This window comes from Schistocerca serialis, chromosome 2, assembly GCF_023864345.2.
Source record: "Schistocerca serialis cubense isolate TAMUIC-IGC-003099 chromosome 2, iqSchSeri2.2, whole genome shotgun sequence".
NCBI classification, from domain to species: Eukaryota; Metazoa; Arthropoda; class Insecta; order Orthoptera; family Acrididae; genus Schistocerca; species Schistocerca serialis.
Window position 1 is genome coordinate 89944513 of NC_064639.1, and position 25258 is coordinate 89969770.

Genomic DNA, 25258 nt, shown 5'->3' on the forward strand with positions numbered 1-25258 from the left:
TCCACCAAGTAGATGTTAAGTTGAACCACAATAAAGTGAGGAGTGGTGACAAGTAGAAGCTCCACTACTAGTAACTTTTCTTACACTAGTTATTTGTTTCTAGGGATGAAACAAACGCTATGTAGGGTCACGGGACACTTATTCCATCTTGTATTTGAGTTTCTGTATGTCGATAAAATTGGTTCTGAACTGGGAATGCATCTCAGACCGCCCTTAACGCGGAATTTAATCCTTTCGTGACAATACAGCTCGGCTACAATTTGTTGTTTGTTCAAAACTGCAGATTCCTCAACATCTCCACATATTGCGCGTGAATGGGTTCGAATCCTGGCCTGGCAGTGAAGTTTTCATTATGTATTATCATGCTCTAGCATGAGAACACCTATCTCCAGGTGGATAATAATTTTGATTTTTAATGTATTTTCATTCTTTGTCAGCACTAACGATATCTGACGTTTTTGACTCCCGGTGAGACACAGAACTATTTGCGAGATCACTGTAAGTTCAAAGATGTTATTCCGAGACGATGGAAGAGAAAATTCGGTAGGTGACGTCTCCTTGTGTGTAGTCAACAACGATATGTATGGGGTCCGATTCCCAGTCAGCAGTGAACTCTTCGTCATATTATTTCTAGTTCAAACATGCTCACATGTCGCTGCTGGTGTAACAAACCCATATTTAATGTTCGTTTTCTCTAGAATATAACTGCGATAGGTGCCGGGTTGGAGTCCTGGGAAGGAATAAATTAATGTTTCGTCTCGTCATTTCAGTTAAAACATCTAGCTAGTGCCGAGAAAATCCGATATGTCATAGTTGATTGTGCTTCGATAACACCCGATTAGGTTTTGGGTTCGAATGCCTGTCCAACACAAAGCTTTACCTAACGGCATTTTAAGTAAGTTACTTGTGAAGAAGCAACATTTAACATCCTTGTAGTTCGTTAACAGGGACAACAGAAGCTGGCTAGGAGTTCCCGTCCGCTAAGAATGTTTACTGTATGTAATTTAAAGTTGATATTTGCTAACTGATACTGTCTAAAATCGAGGTATATCAATCTCTGTATGGCTAGTCAGGAATGACTGTTAGTTTCCGTCAGTCACGAAATCTTTGCTTAGTCTGTATGACCTGGGTTTGAATCCATATGCAGAACGAGACTGTTCGTCATGTCATTTGAAGTCCATACATATTCTCAAATAGTTGCTCGTGAATAACTTAAATAATAAGTACGGTATGTTGCTTGGAAGAGGAAATCATGAATACGACGAACTTACTACGTGCATTACCTATCTGACGTGATAATGAGAGTGGTAACATATCAGGTATGTCATTTATTGTAATAAATGTGAGCTCACAAGCCTCAAGGACAGTCTTATCTGTGATAAGATCTTCCCTGATATTTGTCGTATCGTGGTATTACTTTACATCTTGAGTTATTGCGATACAGAGCAGTGTTTTCTGGTAGTGACTTGTTGGAACCATTTTCAATAGTCAAACGACTGTACTGAGGAGCGATTAGAGGACCTGCTAGACAGCTGCGTTATGCGGGTTGCATGCGAATCAGGCGAAATGCAATTCAGGTCGTTCGGGTACTTTTGATCACGACTGTACCTAACTAGTATCACGCAGGCAAGAAGGGAGCAAACTGACGCGCACGAGCTAGAATAGGACGATCGACTTCACACTACGGTGGTTGACGAAAGCATGAGGACGGCTGGGAGTAGAATGATCCTTATATACCCTCTGTCCCATGAACCCACCACTTCCCTCAGGCAGCCAATAGGAACGCAGCAGCCTACCGCACCAGCAGGTGAATGCTTGTCTGAGCTCGCTGGACATGTCGGTGCAGGTCTGACTACGCTGGAAAAGTCTGTGCCGGTCTGCGAGCACTGCCTGTGTCCAGCTGGTTGTGGAATTTTTGCTGTTCTACAAAACCGAGCGTAAGATTTCGCGATAACTTTACGTTCAGCATCCTATGTATCTAGAGCTGCCACAATTCCTGGCTGGCAAACCAGAACATTTCAAAGGTTGGAAGAAATGCTGCTTTCTGTTTGACAGTGTCGGGCGCTAAGAATTATTTCACAATTTCTGTCAATTTTGTTAATTCTAACATCACTCTTTTTTGCGACTTTGGAAATATAAAACAGTTTGGAGCTTAGCGTGAAAGTACAGTTCACTGATTGCAAGGACATGATTATGTTTAACGGTATGACAGCACATTGCTAATTTCGCTTCTGTTACTAATTGCCCCTGTTTGAATGAATTCGAAACAAAGTGTATCTGTCCAGTTCTTTCAGAGTGAATGTTTGATTGTGCTTTACAGCAGCTAAATGATCCTCAATATCTGCTATACCCCCATCAGCATTCTGCTTCATAGTCACGCCTCCCTCGTGTTATGAAGAAACATTCGTGTGAATGTTTTTTCTTGGAATGAAAATTTTCTTTTATGCACTTTGAGTTCACTAGAAGCAGCCAAACACGTTATTCACAAAAAATAGCTCAAATGGCTCTAAGCACTATGGGACTTAACATCTGAAGTCATCAGTCTCCTAGACTTACAACTACTTAAACATAACTAACCTAAGGACATCACACACATCCATGCCCGACGTAAGATTCGAACCTGCGACCATAGCAGCAGCGTAGTTCCGGACTGAAGCGTCTAGAACCGCTACATGACTCAGAAAACAGAGAATACTGTAAAGCTTGAACTAAAGTTACATAAGGGACGCTAGTAATCAAAAGCATTCACCTGGTCACGACACTGTATCAGTTTCATATAAATATCCAAGAGCACATTACATGCACTTCTTGATTTCAACAGCTCAAACACGCTGTAAACAGTAACATTGTCTTCCCCCTTGAATCCGTAGTTCTCAAGGTTATTTGTCGTAACATATTAAGGAAGGAAGAGCTATGGAATATTTTATCTAATATGTAGCTACAGCTCTGTTGTTGAACAGGCAGAGTTGCGCTGTCACTATCCCCCTTTAATAGCATGACCATACTTTGCACACTACACTCACTACCGCTCCTCAGAACTACGGCATTACCTCAATCACAGACATCCAGCACACACTTGAAGTTGAATAACTGAATGACGATGGATTCATTGTGATTATTCAAATACATGAAGCTAGTGATCTGAAAGAGACAAACCAAACTCTATTGCACACTTGTAATAAAGCATTCCTTGCATTCATACCCATAGGAGGTTTCTACATAACATGATATTCCTTTTTGAAAATTCAGCTCCCACACACACGTTTTAGGATCTAAACAGGGCTGTATCACTAAGTCACCGTTTCTCGAACATGTAACAAACAAAATCTTTGTATGACGCTCTTACAGCCTCTTTTATTTTTCGTGACAAACTCAATTTCGCCAGTTGAAAGAACAGATCCGTCTCGCGGTGATCCTCCTCCTGCTCCAGAGTGTTAAACAGGTGCGGTGCTTAGCAACATGAACTTAAAAATGCGCTTAGACTACAGCAGTTTTGCGGTTTCTCCACCCACCTGCTCCGCCCGTGAAAATTAACTCGGAATGAACGTACTCTAGTATATTTTGAACTCACAATGATTTCTTAGTCAGAGGAAATTGTGTGATCTGGATGGTGGAAGCTATGCATGGAACGCACTGACACAAACCCCGACTTTCCGGTCTGAATATGTAAAAGAGACCACTGTGTGTTGGCTGGATTTACAAGTATCGAAAATAACAAAAGGTTCCGTGGAAGTGGTGAAATCGATAAGCCGAAAAGACTCCAGGGCTTTTTAAAATTGTAATTACATCCTTCATTCATCAGCAGATACGTGTTGGCGGGAGACTTATTCGCAGTGTGAAAACGACACCCAGCTGCTGCATGTGTGGACGTATCATAATTTTTTTATACACCTATAATTGACAGGCAGATATGTTATGCTGCTGCTTCAACGTAAACGTACCATGGCTTATGTTCCGAGGGAAGTAATCAAACTACTATTCAAGTAAAAACAAAAAAATTACGTATGTCTAGCCGTAATAGAAGGTTAGATTGGACATGGTGAATTGTTATTTCAACGCACTGAGGAGTATATCCGAACGTACGTGGTGACAGATTTATTTCATAAACAGCTGCACAATATAGCAATGCAACTGTTCAACTAGCTCAAATGGCTCTGAGCACTATGGGACTTAACTTCTGAGGTCATCAGTGCCCTAGAACGTAGAACTACTTAAACCTAATTAACCCAAGGACACCACACACATCCTTGCCCGAGGCAGGATTCGAACCTGCGACCGTAGCGGTCACACGGTTCCAAACTATAGCGCCTGGAACCACTCGTCCACCCCGACCGGCTGTTCAACTGGACGTGCTATAGTGTACAAACAGGACGGGCAATTCGACTGGAAAAATACGTCCTCTCATCGGCACCTCTAAGCGTACCCTCGCATTTTCCTTGTTGTTCTATCAATAGTGATGTTGATTTCAGTACACCAACCCGTGTCGGTGATGTCTTTCCAAGCATTACGTCCGCAGGTCCGACATTCATCATACACAGTGCTGGACGCCTGTCCTTCATAACACTTGTTTGAGAGAATCTTGGCAGGATGCAGCACCTTCCAGATGCACTGATTCGAAGACTTCGTTTGATAGTTTCCTAGGGCTGAGGAGAACCGAGACACATAGCCAGTGTGAGTGTAGGCATACCATAATTTTTTCAGGCGCCGTACAGATAGAATAGATAACTGCACTGTTTATGTAAAATGTGTATATATTGCAGAGTAATGTTGCTGTGGCTTATGTTATGACATGAGAAGAGAAAATGAGTGTGTGTCCTATTGTGAGGGACGTAATAATTCAGCACATTGATGAGCGCGAGGGTATGAGAGGGATTTTTAGGTGGAAAATTATGTGTGCTGTAGATACTGAGATTCGTTCCAGGACCACAGCTGTCAAGAGGAGACATTACCTGTACATCGATCGGTGTCAGACTGCAGCAGCAATCGTAATATTTAATTGTAGTTACAGTGGTAAATATGTTCCTGGCTCCCAATATTCTTGTGACTACTGTATGTATTTGATGATCTGTAGATAACTTTTGTGGAGCTTAACTGTCAGTGCAATGTAGCGATCTGTAGAAAATAATTATGCCACTGAAAGCAGAAAACAATGGTGGATGGTGCTCCCACACCGGCAGCAGCAGCAGTTTGACGGATAAATTCGGTGAGGAACGGGCTTTTCCATTAGGATCACCAGGAACAATGCACTCTGTGCTATTCTGGGAAGCACTGGAACATCTCTCTCAGCGCTGGACCCACAACACAGCTATGCGTCATCACGCCAGCAATGGTGCCTTGGTGAACACATATTTCGACAGGAATTTCTCAGGTGTCAAGTATGAAAGGGATGTCACTGCCTCATAGTTGCAGGATCTGAACGAACGTTTGCAGAATCGCATCACAAGTCTGTAGAAAGTGTTTTATACCAGAGCCACACCAGCAGCTGCAACAGTTGTGGGGTGAGTCACTGAAAAGCTTTGTTACTCACACAAATATGTTTTGGTTTTGATAATATCCAGCGTACGACACAGTGAGTTAAGAGTTACTTTTGTAAAACCTGATTTATTTGTTCTTGAGTCAGAAACATACAAATTTACAGTAGCCATACACATCAATAAATATATATACAAATTGTATTTATATTACATGTGCCCAGTACTTTGCAACCTCCAAGGCGCTTGGAGTGGCTTGCAGGAGATCAATCTTCGTGAAGGATGTAGGGCACAAAAGGCACTGGAGCATGTGGTCTGTGGTTTGTTCTTGTCCACGATCAAAGGACGTATCTTCTGTTATGAAGCCCCGTCTCTTCAGGTTGTCTCTGGATCGTCCAACTCCTGATCGTAATCTGTTTAAAGATTTCCACAGCAGCCAGCTCTCGTTGTGTCCAGGTGGTAGTTCTTCAGCTTCTGGTGTCTGCAGGTGAGGCGTCGACTTCTTCCATAACTCCAGCCTTGCCTTCTCAGGTGAAATGGTGAGCTTCTCGGATGTTCTCAGCGGGGTCTCAGCCGTTGCTGTGGTGGATTATGTCTGTGCAGTGGATGGGCACTGTCCTGTTCCACTTTCAGTCTCTCCTTGTTGGCAGCCACTGTTCTGCATATCCATGGTGGCGCTATTCCAGCCAGGCACTAGAGCTTATCAGTTGGGGTAGGTCTTAAGCAACCTGTGATCAACCTGCAGGTTTCGTTGAGAGCAATGTCTACTTGTCTGGCATGAGATGACCTGAACCAGACTGGAGAAGCATATTCAGCAGTAGAAAAGCACAGTGCCATTGCAGAACAACGAATAGTTTGTGGATGTGATCCCCACTGTGTCCCCGCTAATTTGCGAATTAGGTTGCAATGATTTCCGACCAAGATAAGACCTGCAATTGGGCGTACCCTGGGCGTCAGGTTCCTCTGGCAGCTGGTCCTTTCACACCAGAAACATCATCTTGGTCCTTTTCAGGACCACAGTTGACCATCATATCGATGAATATAGAAGGTATATCATCACCAAAAGAAGAACTGTTACAAGAGCTGTGCAGACAAACCAAGTGTAAAACCTGATGAACCTATAGATGTATCTGAATGTAAGGGGAATTTTAGGGAACTGTATGTACCAGTGGATTGTAAAATATGTAACTTATCCAGGCACAGTATGCCTCCTGATAAGTTTACCCCTATAATATGTTCGTGCAAAAGAGGCTTGCTTTAAGTGTCACTGGATCTCAATGAGGCAAAATAATAAGTAATTTTGGATATTCGTAGTAGTGTATATTGTGTGTGGTGTATAAGGCTTAGTCCTGCTGTAATAGAGAAGGATATTGCACAAATATGGCACAAATACAAGCATCTACTACAGTGGACAAGATATCAGCTGTAACCGAGCAGGTTAAAGTATTAAAGGAGCAGAATGAGCAGTTACAGCAGTTACGTAATCAAACGGGAGGTTCTTCACAATTAGGTCATAGTGAAATTAAATCAATACTGACCGTTCGCATCCGTGGGTCTTGTAGCCACTATTCTCATTTCCATTTTTTTTTTGTCAGTACATCGATGGGTGTCACTATCTTTATCCAGGACATGTTATCCATAGCAGGCTTGTGCAACTGGTCTGAACAAACATCATTACAGATCGCCGGATTGCTATTGTGGGTATAATCGCTCTTTTAATTGAGAACAATATTACCAGGCTTATTCTCATATAGGGGAGAGGTGATCGATAACACCGGAAATAATTAAAAGCATTGAAAAAGTTTTAATTAAAATTATCGATGTATAATCTCTCATCAGAACGACGCCAGCAGCAAAGTAGGGCGTCAAGGGAATCAAAGAGGGTTCAACGCGGCTACTTTTGTTTCTGAATCCTACTATATACATAAACCATGCGCAGGTATTGTTAGTTCTCTTGTCTTGTTTTCTGCGCTCTGAATAAGTCTACGTAGTTGCGGCGTGCGATATAGTTGGCACTTCAGTGTGATATGCTACGGAAGGGTCAGTGCACTTCTGTTAAACTACAAGAAAAGTGACTACAGTTGATTTATGCGGGATAAACTTACATTGAGAGTTATACTGAGATCTAGGTAGATCTTTGGCCTAAGGTGACGGACTAAGAATATCTAAGGAACGGTGTGCGCGAGAGAAAGCAGCACTCCGTATTGAACTCTATCACGTGCCGAATAACCGATCATAGGATCTGTGGAGTATACGAAGAGACGTTAAATTGAATATAAGAGCGAAATTGGACACTTAGCCCAGTGAAAGTAAAAGCGTACGAAGTTTGAGTGACTGTATCGAAGTACAGTAATGGACCATAGTCCTTGCTATAATATCTTTGAGAGACGAACTATAAAAATTACGGACATTTTAATTGCCGTAATTGCCGAGAGTGACTGCAGCATCAACCCTCCCTTTCCCTATATACAAAACACAATTATTCATGATCGTTTAATTATTTTTAAGTATTTTTAATAAAAAACTAAAGTGATTTCCCCGATAGCGTGTTTATTAGTCAACTATAATCATAGGCAAGCTGCAGGCTGTATCTCTGAATGACGGAAGGTCCGATTACAAAATATTACGAAGCGTAAATTGTGACTTAAAAGCTATTTAACATTTCATTTCTAACCCGACAAAAATAATACAAAACCAGAAACAGTGCGGATAAGCATTAACGTCGGAAATAGCAGGTTGAAATAGTAACTAAAATCCAAAGACGCTATTAACTATTTTGTCATCGGTAACGCAGCAACAAATGGTGATCGACTTTGCAAAAAGTCAACATTCATTATTACTATTAAAATCCGAAATTTAGTCACCGTTACAGTGAGGATGTTTGTGGCTGCTCCATCTGACGTGTAGATATAACGAAAAGTCGGGCGTATATAGTAGACAACATCAGTATCTTACGTCAGAGAAGTCGGCGACAGCAGATCGACGGAGGGCGGCTATATGGGGAGAGCCGAAGACATATATCACGTACCATGAAGTTTACTGTAGAAGCGTTTTCAGATAGGACACGTAAGTTGAATCTCCAATTTATGAGTACACTAACAACCCTGACGCTGATTCTTTTTATTGAGAGACGCTGAGGATAGGGCGCTAGATGTGTTGCCTAAGAGGGATTTCTCCAGCATTTTCTCGCTGCGAAGTCATGGAACGATTAGAAAATATTTATGTCAAACAAAATAGGCTATTGCTGCGGAAGAAAGGGTCATTTAAAAGCACAGTGTCGCTAATCACAATGTTTTAACTTTCAACGGGTTGGTCATAAAGTGCGAAAGTGTAGATCAAAGAAACGGAATAACTATAGTGGCAAAAAGAAGTCGTTCAATGACAATGGGAATCTTCCTTCCACTGAAAAGCATCCCCATTAAAAGAGCACACAGAAACGGATTGTTAGTCTGTGGCCTGGTCGAAAGGGAAACAATATGAATTTTTGGTAGATACAGGGCCACACTTATCGGTTGTCAGTCTGGACTTCGTGGATAAGAGCAGAATACAAGAACAAAGGTACAGGTAGTGCGCAATAGGCGGCAATTTATTTGACTCAGTTGGGACAACCCAACTCGAATTTAAGACAGGAAACACAAGGTTTCATGAGCAAATGGAAGTGTTGCCATGTGTGAGACAAGGTGTCACTGTGATACTTCGATTAGACCTTCTGGTTAGGCATGGTGCTAGAACCAACCTTGGGCAATGCGACAGCTGAACTCGATGGTAAATTATCTCCACTGAGTACAACAGTTGCAAATATTTCTATATCACAACACGTATCCACTGCTAAGGTGGCATCGAATAAACTGAGCATAAGTGCATTAAAAGTTGTTTTACATGACAGAGTACCAGTAGATACAGTAAAGCTAACCTGGATACCAGAAGATATTAACGTTCCACAGGTTATAGTGTGTGCAATATTGTTTTGTACGTAGGTGTGTAAAGCGTACAAGGGGTATTAAGGATCAGGTTATGGTGCCAATAAGCCTGGATAATTTGAGATTATAGAAGAGGAAGACACCGAGAATTCTAGGATACAAGGTAGAACAGAGCTAACCATCGCCATATCTGCATTGCGAGGAAAAAATAACCATCTTTATGGTGAAGATAGATCGTTAATGGAATCAGTGTTAATACAAGGATTTGTTCCATTCACAAGGAGCGTTACCTGCTACACCAATCACACAGCATGGAATACCAGTAGGCAATCATCCACCAGTATTTACAAGACAGTATCAGTTACCCAAGCATTTACAGCGTTTTGTAGAGCAATTTATGGATCAGCAGTTATCAGACAGGATTACAGAACGTATTGATAGCCCATGGCCTGCGAGCGCAGAAATTGTACCAAAAAGGCACCAGATGGAACACAAAAATTTCGGTTTTGTTGCATCTATAGATTCTTAGATGAAGAAACGGTAACAGATGCGTACCTGATCCCTAATATAACTGATATGCTAGATAATTTAGGTCAGTGCAAGTTCTTTTCAAATCTAGATTTAAGAAGTAGATACCATCAAACTGAGATACACGCTGTCGACAAACATAAAACACCATTTGTCACATCTTCGGTCACTATCAATATAGTAGGATACCTTTTAGGTTGAAAAACATGCCAGCTAGGTTTCAACGTGTATTAGATGGAGTCCTCAGAGGTTTAAAACCAAGCAAATAAATGGTCTGTCTAGACGATGTAACTGTATTCACAAAAAGTCTAGAAGAGCATTTTCAGCATTTGGAGAGGGTATTTAACAGGCTGAAAAGGCTCGACTTACATTTAGATCCAAGCCTTAAATCAGCAGTACATGATTCTACGATCCTTCAGACAGTTAAGCCATTACAAGCTTTCCTTTCATTAGCAAATTACTACAGAAAATTCGTGGAGGGATTTGCTGAACTGGCACTACCACTAACAAGATTTTTGCGAAAAGGTGTTATATTTAACTGAACATCTGTTTGTCAGACAGTGTTTCAAAATTTAAAAGATATATTAACTGCAGATCCAGTTTTGATTTCTCCAGATTTCACAAAATAATTCGCACTGACGCGTGATGCAAATGGTACAGCTTTAGGAGCAGTTTTGGGGCAAATCATTGATAGGAAAAAACACCCAGCTGCGTATGCTTCTCATCAGCTTCATAAGGTGGAGCAAAAATATTCTATCGCTGAGAAGGACATATTCTCATTAATGTGTGGTATTTCTTATTTTCGGTGTTATCTGTATGGACGTAAGTTCACAGTGATTACTGATCATGCAGCTTTGAAATGCGTACTTGGGCTAAAAGATATTTTAAGGCGTCTAACGAGATGGGCTTTGAGACTAAGTGAATTTCAATGTGATGTAATCCACAAACCAGGTGTTGAACACACAAATGCTGACACGCTTAGTTGGAACACTGGGGCCTTTCGAGTCTCTGGGTTTGACCTGAAAGATCTGAAGGGAGTGCGGGCAAGTGATAAAGTGTGTCAGGTGTATTGCAACTAGACACAATCTGTCATACAAGATGGGATATTGTGTAGATCAACCAAGTGTGAGCTATGTGTTGTAGTTGCAGCAGCTTTGTGGACAGAAGAATTATGGCAAGCAAAAGAACATATCTTATCAGGTCATGTGGATAAGAGAATAATGAATAGGAGAGTAGCAGAAAGACATCCTGATGTTCAACAGTATGTCAAGAACTGTATTCCGTTTGCACAATGTGCTGATTTATGCCATCAAAAGATACAATTACAAAGACTACCTGAATCTGTTTAACCACTTCAAGTGACAAGAGTCGATATTTTTGGAGCGCTTCAGAGGATTCAGTTGGGTAACAAGCGTGTATTAACAATTACCGATCACTTCTCGAGGTATTTACTAATAGTAGCAATATCGGTAACTCATTGGATACCTAAACTGGGAGCACTGCAAACGGTTATTATGGACCAAAGAACGAATTTCATGTCTGATCTCATTAAGCCTTTGTGTCGCACACTGAAAGTTATGAAATAATTTACGAGTCCATTACACCCATAGGCAAATGGGTTCATAGGACTATATCGAAGATGCTAAGCCGTTATGTCACTTCTCAACAACTAGACTGGGATATATATTTAGATATTGTGGTGACTTCCTACATTACAAAAATTCATAGAAGAACAGGATTATCGCCTTAGGACATTGTATATGGACGTGTAATGCCATGTCTGTCTGATGTGATTCAACAAATGTTGGGGAAAGAAGGAGAACACGTTAAGGTATTTGCAAAAACTCTAAAGGAAGTCTGGCAAAAGATTAAATGTGTCAACACAAAAGCGCTATAATGTCATGAGCGTGTGCGATTAAGTAAGAGGAATTTACCATAATGTAGGGCAATTGGTTATTACTTTCTGAGCCTTACTCTCTGAAGAGTAAGACAAAAAAGTTTTTGACGAAGTTTCAGGACTCTTAGCAGGTGGCTGGGATGACGTCACCTGTAAATGTGAAGTTACAATTACCAGGACGAACGTCAATAGTTAATACTAGTAGACTTAAACCTTTTAAAGGTGTCATAGACACCTTTGCTCAATCAGAAGTGCCATGTACTGGAATTAAGAAGCAAAAGAGTAAATAAATGCAGCAGAAGATACCACACAGGTTGAGGTCAAGGAATACTTAGTCGAAGATATAGAGATACATGGGTAATAGTAGCAATTTTTCTTTATTGTCGGTAGATTCATGTAGTGTACTTATGAATATAAATTTTTTGGTTGTATTCCCTGTTTTTTCTAAGAAGAGAGAACTTACATGTACATTATTTCCTTTGGGTGATGGCGAGGATGATGCTTAGATGGGGTCTTATTTACTGATGAATTAACTTCTCGTTTACTGGAGTATTACTTGCATCTAAACAACGGGAAATGCACGTAGTTCTATCGGTAGAAGATCTTGGTAAGTGTATTAATGGTTCAAATGGATAAGCGGTCGTGTGAAGTACAACTATTTTTGGAGAGTCTGATTGCACTAGAGTGTAAGAAGATTGTTATGAAGCCACGAACACTGTTTCAGTAAGTCGCAAATCACTGGATTTAATCTGCGCGCAAGTCACAAAATATTACAAAACCTTTTTTTTACAGGAATGAAAAGAGTAGCATTGCAGCTTAGTGCTTCAGTCATTATTAGTGTACAATCAACACTGTATTGATCAGAAGATCCCTTCAGTGTTTTACCTTTTCAAAATATTTCCTTTCTAAATTATACACTAGATGGTACGGTACTACTGGCCTTAGATAAATTAACTGATGCAGAAAATGGGCAAGTTTCTGTCAGTAAAATATTAAAATATATTCAGGAATTCAGGAATCAATTGTTTTCCTTTGCAATAAACAGAAGCATTTTCATACTAAGCTATCCAAATTCAAAATTTTCGCAGTATTAGTTCCAATTTATTATTCGCTTCTATAATGTAGGAAAGTATTTCACAGTTGCAAAACCCGCATCCGTCTCATTGTCCTTACACTTAGTCGCTGACCATAAATTCTAGCTCAGAGTGACACCAGTTTAAGTAACCTAATGTAGCAAAGTGCTCTTTCTCACCGGAAAATGTGCAATTCACTCATTGGGCTCCGTAAGTACACTGTAACGGTAATTTCTGTGTGTATGCAATGCATACGGATTGTAGAATTTAGTGGTACTCCCTCTTCCACTTCTGTATACTACAAAAATGGTTCAAATGGCTCTGAGCACTATGGGACTTAGAACTACTTAAACCTAACTAACCTAAGGACATCACACACATCCATGCCCTAGGCAGGATTAGAACCTGCGACCGTAGCGGTCGCGCGGAGCCAGACTGTAGCGCCTAGAACCGCTCGGCTAACCCGGCCGGCTCTGTATACTATATGCCTGACCTAAACGGGCCCTTTATCATTACAGGCCCTGGGTGGTGCAACACCATATTGACAACAGTAATGTGCTTATACTGACAACCTCACTGTTCGTTTTACCTGATTCTGTAGTCGTTTAAATAAAACAACATGACCTTCCAGTGGGAGACATTTCGTCCCCCTTTTCCTTCTGTGAAATTTGTCAGAAAGCTTTTTGCCTTCCAACCAGCGAAATTCGGCAGAGTACTGCCGGTAAACGATGCACAGACCAGGATTTAGTGCCGTTAAGACGATTTCTTTAAACATTAGCGAACGTGAAGGAATTTAGTTTCTCCTAAATCTTGTTATGCAGCAACGTTCACAGATATCTCAAATAGGGAATGCTCTATATCCAGGTACGAAGGTTGTAAAACAAACTTCCCACAGTTTGTGTGAGGTTGAACTTTTAGTCCAATAGCACTGCGTTAGTATTTTGTCTAAGAGGTATCAAAAGTAGTGTTCCTGTAGCTGTGGGAATCATTGGTTGAAAACGAGCTTAACACTAATGGGTAAAGTACAGCTAAATATTCAAAATTATTATCAACCTAAGTCTGAGTTCATCCACAAACTGAGGCGTATTTATAATATTGAAGCTAGACTGTGTATCCTTGTCTTCCTTGTATACGAGGGTAATCCCGAAGGTAAGGTCTCCTATGGGACACGCAAGTGCCAACGCAGGCACAAACGAGAGATTCTAAATTTTAATGCCAAGCAGAAACCACAGTGTTCGCTGCGTGGTGGCAAGGTGATAAAGAGCAAGGCTAAGGATAATGATTACAAGCACGTAGAACACTTGTTCTGAGTTGTTGTTGTTGTTGTTGTTGTTGTTGTGGTCTTCAGTCCTGAGACTGGTTTGATGCAGCTTTCCATGCTACTCTATCCTGTGCAAGCTGCTTCATCTCCCAGTACCTACTGCAACCTACATCCTTCTGAATCTGCTTAGTGTATTCACCTCTTGGTCTCCCTCTACAATTTTTACCCTCCACGCTGCCCTCCAACACTAAATTGGTGATCGCTTGATGCATCAGAACATGTCCTACCAACTGATCCCTTCTTCTAGTCAAGTTGTGCCACAAACTCCTTTTCTCCCCAATTCTATTCAATACTTCCTCATTAGTTATGTGACCTACTCATCCAATCTTCAGCATTCTTCTGTAGCACCACATTTCGAAAGCTTCAATTCTCTTCTTGTCTAAACTATTTATCGTCCATGTTTCACTTACATGCATGGCTACACTCCATACAAATACTTTCAGAAGCGACTTCCGGACACTTAAATCTATACTCGATGTTAACAAATTTCTCTTCTTCGGAAACGCTTTCCTTGCCATTGCCAGTCTACATTTTATATCCTCTCTACTTCGACCATCATCAGTTATTTTGCTCCCCAAAAAGCAAAACTCCTTTACTACTTTAAGTGTCTCATTTCCTAATCTAATTCCCTCAGCATCACCCGATTTAATTCGACTGCATTCCATTATCCTCGTTTTGCTTTTGTTAAAAAAAGTGGCTCTGAGCACTATGGGACTTAACATCTATGGTCATCAGTCCCCTAGAACTTAGAACTACGTAAACCTAACTAACCTAAGGACATCACACAACACCCAGTCATCACGAGGCAGAGAAAATCCCTGGCCCCGCCGGGAATCGAACCCGGGAACCCGGGCTTGCTTTTGTTGATGATCATCTTATACCCTCCTTTCAAGACACTGTTCATTCCGTTCAACTGCTCTTCTAAGTCCTTTGCTGTCTCTGACAGAATTACAATGTCATCGGCGAACCTCAAAGTTTTTATTTCTTCTCCATGGATTTTAATACCTACTCCGAATTTTTGTTCTGAGTTAAAGCTTTCAAACAGGGTTTGAAGAAGAATAAAATGCCACTACCAGACGACAGCTAATGTATAAAATACTTTTCTGACTATTCTCAAATGGAAAGGAACACTTCCTGTTTAAATTTCTGCATCCTACACTGTTGGCAGTTCTATGTAGGTGGCAGTTATGTTATTTTATGTCGGTGATTACAAAACAGAGTCGAATGTATGCACTGGGTAGCCGAGGCAGCTAGTTCATGGCGATTCGATCAACCAAGTAAATGAATGTACTGAACATGCTGCAAACTACTACAGGGAGCCTGTGTGTCAGAACTCTCATCGAGTGTGCCGCATCGGTGTTATGATAAAGAAATAAGTCTCACAGAAGAGGATTTGATGATCTGTTGATTTGATGATAGGTTCATATGATGATGGTGTGGGTTCGATTCCAACTTCTGCCCATGATTTTTGGTAGGGAGAGGCACATTATATTCTCTTCTGACTGCACCAAGTGAAGAAGACATAATGGCATTGTGGTCTGAAATTTACATTAAACATGATATTCCTTCTCTACCAAGTAGACGTTAGGTTGAACCACAATAAAGTCAGGAGTGGCGACATGTAGAAACTCCATCACCATTAACCTTTCTTGTACTAGTTATTTATTTCTAGTGACGAAACAAACGCTATGTAGGGTCACAGGACACTTATTACATCTTTTATTTGAGCTTCTGTATATTGATGAAATTGGTTCTGAACTGGGAATGCAACTCAGACCGCCCTTAACGCGGAATCTGATCCCATCGTGACAATACAGCTCGACTACAATTTGTTGTTTGTTCAAAACTACAGATTCCTCAACACCTCCACATATTGTGCGTGAATGGGTTCGAATCCTGGCCCGGCACTAAGGTTTTCATTATGTATTATCATGCTCTAGCATGAGAACACCTATCTCCAGGTGGATAATAATTTTGATTTTTATTGCGTTTTCATTCGTTATCAACACTAACGATATCTGACGTTTTTGACTCCCAGTGAGACAGAGAACTATTTGCGAGATCACTGTAAGTTCAAGGATGTTATTCCGAGCTGCTGGTGGAGAAAAATTCGGTAACTGACGTCTCTTTGTGAGTAGTCAACAACGATATGTGTGGGGTTCGGTTCCCAGTCAGCAGTGAACTCTTTCTAGTTCAAACATGCTCACATGTCGCTGCTGGTGTAAAAAACCCATATTTAACGTTCGTTTTCTCTAGAATATAACAGCTTTAGGTGCCGGGTTGGAGTCCTGGAAAGGGAAAAATTACTGTTTCGTCTCGTCATTTCAGTTAAAACATCTAGCTACTGCCGAGAAAATCCGATATGTCACAGTTGATTCTGCTTCGATCGGATTAGGTTCTGGGTTCAAATCCCTGTCCAACACAAAGCTTTACCTCACGGCATTTCAAGTAAGTTACTTATGAAGAAGCAATATTTAACATCTCTCGTAGTTCGTTAACAGGGACAATAGATGTTGGGTAGGAATTCGCGTCCGTTAAAAATGTTTACGTTATGTGATTTAAAGTTGATATTTTCTTACTTATACTGTCTAAAATCGAGGTATATAACTCTCTGTATGCCTAGTCAGAAATGACAGTTTCCGTCAGTCATGAAATCTTAGTCTGCATGACCTGGGTTTGAATCCATATGCAGAACGAGGCGGTTCGTCGTGTCATTTGAAGTTCATACATATTCTCAACTAGCTGCTCGTGAATAACGTAAATTTTTAATGATATTTTGTGTTGAATAAGAAGTATGGTATGTAACTTTGAAGATAAAATCATGAACACGTTGAACGTACTACGTGCATTACCTATCTGACGTAATAATGAGAGTGGTAACATTTCAGGTATGCCATTTAGTGCAATAAATGTGAGCTTACAAGCCTTAAGGACAGTCTTACCAGTGATAAGGTGTTCCCTGATATTTGTAGTATCTTGGTATTACTTTACATCCTGAGTTATTGCGATACAGAACAGTGTTTTCTAGTGGTGACTTGTTGGAACCATTTTCAATAGTCAAACGACTTTACCAAGGAGCGATTAGAGGAACTGCTAGACAGCTGCGTTATGCGGGATGCATGCGTATCAGGCGGAATGCAATTCTGGTCGTTCGGATACTTTTGAGCACGGCTGTACCTATACTGTAATGTTTCTGTTTTTTTTTCGATATAAAATAAGCTTTCCTTTTCTTTTGTGAGCTATTTTTTCATACTCTCCATTCGTGCCAAATGAATGTTGTAATAAATGCTATGTAACCATGTTGTATTATGTTTTGCAAGGCGGATCAAGATTAGAAAAAATTTTTGTAGCAGCTCTAAGCAACATTAATGGTCTTGGGGAACATGCAACCAGCAAAGTCAAAACATCGAACATACCATCCTGGAATTTAAATCGCTGATTCAGACGTTTTCGTGTAACCTACAATACATAAATCTATCGGTCTTACTCGAAAAATTCGATTATCTTCCTTGGTTATAACGAATTTTCCATCGGCCAGTTCTCCCAAGGAACTCTTTTTTTGCTGTTGGGGTATCAGCTGTTATTAACGCGGCTCTGTCTTTTAATAATTGGTTAAAAGATAGTGCCATCGATACTTTACTGCAAAGTGAAATCGGTAGTAAAATTAATTTCTGGCGAGATGTGTTGCATGGTGTTATTAATGCCATAATTACTTCAGCTTCATGTAATATTCCTTTAAGAGGCCATAATTCTGGAAATTTCGTGTCCATTTTATGTTTACTATCGAATTATGATCCTATTTTAAAGGGAATTCTTTTAAAGCCAAAATGTGAAATAAATTAATTAAGCCCCATGATTCAAAATTAGATTGTTAACTAAGTTGCTATTGCAGTTAGAGAACATTTGGTTTTAGAAATTAAAGAAGCTCCGTTTCTGGCGATTATTTTGTATACAACTCAAAACGTGTCAAAAACTAACTTTCTGTAGTTTTTCAATGCGTCTCGATAGCATGAAACGATGATCATGTGCGTAAAGACAGAAAAATCTGCGAGTCCTTTTTTGTATTTATGTCAGTAGCTGAGTGTAGTGGAGAAGGGCTTAAAGGTGAAAATTTTAATACTATAAAGATATATAGAATTGATTTGTCCAAATATAGAGGGCAGGATTACGATGGAGCAAATGTTATGTCGGGTGTGTATGGAGGATTACAAGCCCTTATAAAAGAACATGCGACAAATGCCGATTGTATTCATTGTGCGGCACGCGCATTAAATTTAATTTAAATGATGCTGCAGAACGTGTCCCTGAAGTGTCAATTTTTTTCGATAATTTGGAAGAAATATATACCTCCTTGGGCAATAGTATAAAATACTGGTCAGTGCTGAGTAACGATTAATATTTAAAGTATAAAATTATTCTTAAGAAGGTATGCCCTACTAGACGGTCTGCAAGACATGACGCCTTGAAAAATGATTCATTAACAATGAAAACTTTATACCAGACAAACTTAATTTCCACTAAAAAAAGGGCGTGACGAATGTAAAAGTATAATCAATATTTTAAAGAATTACGATTTTGTAGTGCCTGTCGCCTTTTTTATTTCATTGTTTGAAATCATTAATCCAGTTTCTAAGGCTCTACAGCATGAAATTTATGACTTACAGAAATTAGCGTTTCACTAAGAAATGTTTCGAACAGACTGAGCAAAATAAGAAACCAAACTCATTCCATGGTTTGCTAAACGTGTCCAGAAACCTAGGAAAAGTATATGAAGATGCTACATGTCCGAAAGAACTGGTACCATTCGTGATCTTGCAGTTCTCGAAGAATGAAATTACAATAAAATCCAGACGCTGCCTACAGGCTTTGATATACAGGGTGAGTCACCTAACCGCTGGATACATTTCGTAAACCACGTCAAATACTGACGAATCGATTCCACAGACCGAACGTGAGGAGAGGGACTAGTGTAACTGGTTAATACAAACCATACAAAAATGCACGGAAGTATGTTTTTTAACACAAACCTACGTTTTTTTTATAAGGAACCCCGTTAGTTTTGTTAGCACATCTGAACATATAAGCAAATACGTAATCAGTGCCGTTTGTTGCATTGTAAAATGTTAATTACATCCGGAGATATTGTAACCTAAATTTGACGCTTGAGTACCACTCCTCCGCTGTTCGATCGTGTGTATCGGAGAGCACCGAATTACGTAGGGATCCAAAGGGAACGGTGATGGACCTTAGGTACAGCAGAGACTGGAACAGCACATTACGTCCACATGCTAACACCTTTTTATTGGTCTTTTTCACTGACGCACATGTACATAACCTGAGGGGTGAGGTACACGTACACACGTGGTTTCCGTTTTCAGTTACGGAGTGGAATAGAGTGTGTCTCGACATGTCAGGCCAATAGATGTTCAATGTGGTGGCCATCATTTACTGTACACAATTGTAATCTCTGGCGTAATGAGTGTCGTACACGCCGCAGTACATCTGGTGTAGTGTCGCCGCAGGCTGCCACAATACGTTGTTCCATATCCTCTGGGGTTGTAGGCACATCACGGTACACGTTCTCCTTTAACGTACCCCACAGAAAGAAGTCCAGAGGTGTAAGATGAGGAGAACGGGCTGGCCAAATTATGCGTCCTCCACGTCCTATGAAACGCCCGTCGAACATCCTGTCAAGGGTCAGCCTAGTGTTAATTGCGGAATGTGCAGGTGCACCATCATGCTGATACCACATACGTCGACGCGTTTCCAGTGGGACATTTTCGAGCAACGTTGGCAGATCATTCTGTAGAAACGCGATGTATGTTGCAGCTGTTTGGGTCCCTGCAATGAAGCGAGGACCAATGAGGTGGTCGCCAATGATTCCGCACCGACATTTACAGTCCACGGTCGCTGTCGCTCTACCTGTCTGAGCCAGCGAGGATTGTCCACGGACCAGTAATGCATGTTCCGTAAATTCACTGCCCCGTGGTTTGTGAAACCCGCTTCATCGGTAAACAGGCAGAACTGCAACGCATTCTCTGTTAATGGCCATTGACAGAATTGCACTCGATGATTAAAGTCATCACCATGTAATTGCTGATGTAGCGAGACATGAAAAGGGTGAAAGCGGTGACGATGATATGAAAAGGGTGAAAGCGGTGACGATCCAGTATGCGCATGACACTACTTTGACTCAGTCCACCGGCTCTCGCAATGTCCCGTGTACTCATGTGTGGGTTCATGGCAACAACTGCTAACACACCAACTGCACCCGCATCTCCTGTGACGGGCCTGTTACGGACCCGTTTGCGTGCTACGACCATACCTGTTGCATCCAGTTGGCGGTAGATGTTTTGCAATGTGCGGCACGTTGGATGCTCTCTGTCCGGGTACCGTTCTGCATACACCCTGCAGGCTTCAGCAGCATTTCGTCGACACTCACCATAGATGATTATCATCTCCGCCTTTTCAGAGTTCGAATACACCATGGTCACAGTTCCTACAACACTACACTATCACAGACGTCTGGTAACACGGTGTACTACAGTTGGTCTGCGTGCGGAGACGAATGCAGAATAACAATAGCAGCAAGCGCTACATGCGGACACTGCGACAGCTAGACCAAACCACAACAGTGCATTACAGCCACACTCGTAAACACGGTCGTCATCGTAAACATGTCCCTGCAGATGCTGCTCGCCGACCTTGGCCCGTGTTTGTTACAACACGCAACTGAACGTCGGAGGTTTCAAGCGTCAACTTCAGGTTACAATATCTCCGGATGTAATTAACATTTTACAATGCAACAAACGGCACTGATTACGTTTTTGTTCATATGTTCAGATGTGCTAACAAAACTAACGGGGTTCCACATAAAAAACATAGGTTTGTGTTAAAAAACATACTTCCGTGCATTTTTGTATGGTTTGTATTAAACAATTACACTAGCCCCTCTCCTCGCGTTCTGTCTGTGGAATCGGTTCGTCAGTATTTGATGTGGTTTACGAAATTTATCCAGCGGTAACGTTAGGTGACTCACCCTGTATATCAAGGTGAACACAGAGGACAGTGCGACTGCAGGGACTTGTCTGGTAGGCTCCCCGTAAGACCCACATTTCCAACGTTCTGTCCACACAGTACATTTGTAGTGCCCCTGCGCACTATACTTATTACTCTTCCGATACCCGAATTCTTACTTGACTGCCACGAGTAATGGGTATGGTGGGCAGTGTCCCGGTCGGGGCACACATTTTCAACTCTCCCCTTTCATATTTATCAACGCCTCAAGGCAGCTAAAGATCTGGATTTCATTGTAATTTTACCTGGGAAAAAAGTAGGGAGCAACAGCTGTTTTCTGAAATAAAAGACTGAAGACGAAGAAGCGATGTTTTAATGAGTTATGAGAAGATAGAATTTCAGGCCGGGAATCGTACTTCAATCTCAGTGTGTACTTTTCCTGTTTATATGTATCAATTTCTCAAACTAAATAAAGATTTCAAAGCCTCTGTGACCTTAGTAATACAGTAGAGCGTCGATTATCCGAAGTAATTGGGGGACATGGGTGTTCGGAAAACTGGTTTGTTCGGATAATCGAACTGTACATGTTTATTTGCCAAAAAGGAGTACTGTACAGTAAATTTATTCATAAAAACAGGCATGTCTTTTGGTATTACAAAGTAACATACAAAGGCAACTTCAGTAGGAATATATAGTAATAATCTCGTACTTGTCCCTCATAGTAAGGACAACACGTTTACGTTTAAGCATTTTGTATCGTCAAGTTCACTTCTTCACGCAGCAGCACACAAGTGGTCGTGACAGAGAACAGAAAGGTGACTGTTTGCACCGTGAGAAGCTCTTCTTAGGGGCGCTCAGTCCTTCAAACTGCGCGGAGCGGCACGCCTCAACTCTAAGCCGGCGCAGCTGTTGCTGTGAAGAGCTTTGATACTGCCGCTACTTCTACTGCCAGTGCCAAGCCACAAGAGTGTGCTGATTGTTGAAACACAGCGATTGGCGGCTTGGCCGGTCAGCAGCGCCATGTGAAGGCCCCATTAGAAGCAGTGTTCCGCCAGCGGTGGCCCAGTGCAGCGACTACTGTGGGAAACTTGGTTTGGGAGTGAGGAGGATGATGGACGGTAGGGTGGGAGAGTAAGAAGTGCGAGCGAGTACACAGTTCGGTTAAGCGGTCTTTCGGTTGACCGACATTCGGATAATCGACTCTCTACTGTACTTTCAAGTGTTACAACCGGAGAAACTCTTACCATTTTCAAATGAAATAATAAAAAAGGAAGAGGTAAAAGTGAGTGCTAAACACAGCAAAGACATGTCATTTGATCTGTATGAACAATTACTTTCTTTGAAAATGTGCTTAAAAACTACGATTCAGAAAATCCATTCCATTTAGGAATTGATGGAATTATTACTGATTAAATTAAATAGCCTTGCATCCAGTTTTCTGGGGCAACAACAGTATGTTTCCTATTTTCGACCCTTCCTATAACAACTGTAACAGCTCAAAGAAGTTTTTCGAAGTTAAAACTGATAACAAACTATCTTAGGACTTCTATGAGCCAAGAACGGTTCGAGAACCTAAAATCGTCTTCAGCTATGGATGATTTAATAAGTAAGTTTGCGGAAAAAAGGGCGAGAAAAGTATTTATTTGAATTGTTTGGCCAACTTGCCTTCTCGGAGCTTTAATTGTAAATAACTATTTACCTATGTAACCTACACTTAATTAATAAATATTTATTTTATTCAAAATGAGAGTTTTTGTTTCTTTTGTGAAAATTTTTTAGCATCCGTTTGAGCTACGCCACTGTCGGACAAAAGGGCCCCACAGCAAATTTTGATACAGGGGGCATCTAAGGCAATCTATCTATACCACTGATGTACATACACCTAATGTGGGAAAAGTTGTGTATAAAAAATTATGGAATGTATTTTTTTATAAAGCTAGTGAACGCGCTGCTCGTATGTATTTATTTACCTAGTGCAATTTGTTCTACTACACGATAGACCAAGATGCAGCTTTTCACACGCAGCAGCTCTCGAATGACATGCATCGCATGTACACCCTTAATCTGACCCTATGTTTTGTTATTATAATTGAAATAAAATTGTTTATGTTGTGTATTTCCACGACGACGTGTAATAATAGTTATGGGCCCTACAATACACAGAGTAGAACGCTACACGTGACCTAAATTATAAACAAGAAGTCTTTATTTCCGTGGACACAGACACATTTTTAGTTCTTACCATCGCAAGGTGAATCACTCACAGAATCTGATTTCTGCAAAAATGAAGAAATTTTGGGCAGTTTCTTTACAACTTCCTCCTTCTTCTGTTTATTTCTTCTTTCCATAGCGCCACTGCAATAATCTCTCTTTCTTTCACTCATTTCTTTCACAGTTAAAGTTATTAACGAACAAATAATCACTAGATTTACAACGTTCGAACGTCATGAACCGCGTTCACAGATTGAAATAAACACGTATAGATTGTTCTCATTCAACTTAAAAGGAGAAATACTGTAAACATTGTTGTCTGTTCAAGTGCGCCGCGGGAAATCAGAGATAGTGTTGCCAAAATTTGGACGTCCAGTTAATCAAGTGTTTAAGATACAGCCTAAGACTTAAGCGTTCACCTTGAGTGACATTGTGGAAAGTATTTTACGAATTTCTGCTAACACATGTCTAGGGCCCTGCAGCCCAGGGACCCCGCATCATTGATACGGCTGATACCGTGGTAGCAAAGCCCCTGACTTCACCAGAAATGCAGTACGCAACTAGACAGGATCATGTCATTTTCATGATGAAAGAAACACTACTACTAATGCAACGATGCATGCCCAGTGCTTTTACAAACCAATCCTATACCGTAACAAACTTGTTACTCAAGCACGGCAGAGTGAGAACCGCCGCCACCTCCGTAATAGTGAGACCTTTGCAATCATGACAAGTGACGTCAGATAAACGTTGGCCAATACTTTGCTCCAAAAATATTCCAACATTTCAACTGGTAAGGCAATCAGTCAGACAGATCGGTGGTGTACATAGCGTTCACATTCGATTCCCTGGTTACAGTAAAGTGGCATCTGGCACAAGTTTGTTCTAGGTTACCTGCATGCTAAAGAGCAACGACAGTCACCATGGGAAGAGACGGCTACTTCGTCATTACCATCAGTCGCAGAGTTCAAAACCTCAGTCTGCCGCTGTCGCAGATGGGTCGATCCAGTGTCTTCCTTATCATCCCAGTTCAGGACACCAGCATTCTTGATACCACAGTGGGTGGACAGGGCCTGCCTGAACGGCAGGCCAGAATTGTCGTACTGCATTGCTACATGACAACCGACATCGCGGTTCAACGGATGAAGAAAACCGGTGATGAGTGGGATTCCTCGATGGGCATCGACCGGCAATGTCAACAGTGAGTCAAGACACTGCTTGTAGCTTATCTAAATAAATAATTGATTCTGAACCTTCTTTCACTGAGTCAAGTGGCGACAAATTCTAACCACCATCCTTCCGAGAAAAACTGGCGCCGCACGGGATTAGCCGAGCGGTCTTGGGCGCTGCAGTCATGGACTGTACGGCTGATGCCGGCGGAGGTTCGAGTCCTTCCTCGGGCATGGGTGTGTGTGTTTGTCCTTAGGATAATTTAGGTTAAGTAGTGTGTAATCTTAGGGACTGATGACCTTAGCAGTTAAGTCTCATAAGATTTCACACACATTTGAACCCCCCCCCTTTTTTTTTTTTTTTTTTTATTTATTTTGAACTGGCAAGGAGCGAACTGGGAGAGTGCCACCTGACACAGTACTTCCATCCTCCCAACAGCTGCCTCTTGCAATGTCATTGCTCGCCGGACGATAGCTGCTGATCTTGTGGTGCACATATCCAAAGAAACTTTTGAGCTGCGCGAGCAAATCAGACTCAGATTATTGTCGTCTGTGGTCGGTTGTAACGTGCAGGGGTGGACCAAATCTAGCTAACCACGTCGAAACGAAAGCGGAAGTTCACGTTTCTGTGGAGATACTGTCCACCAGCAT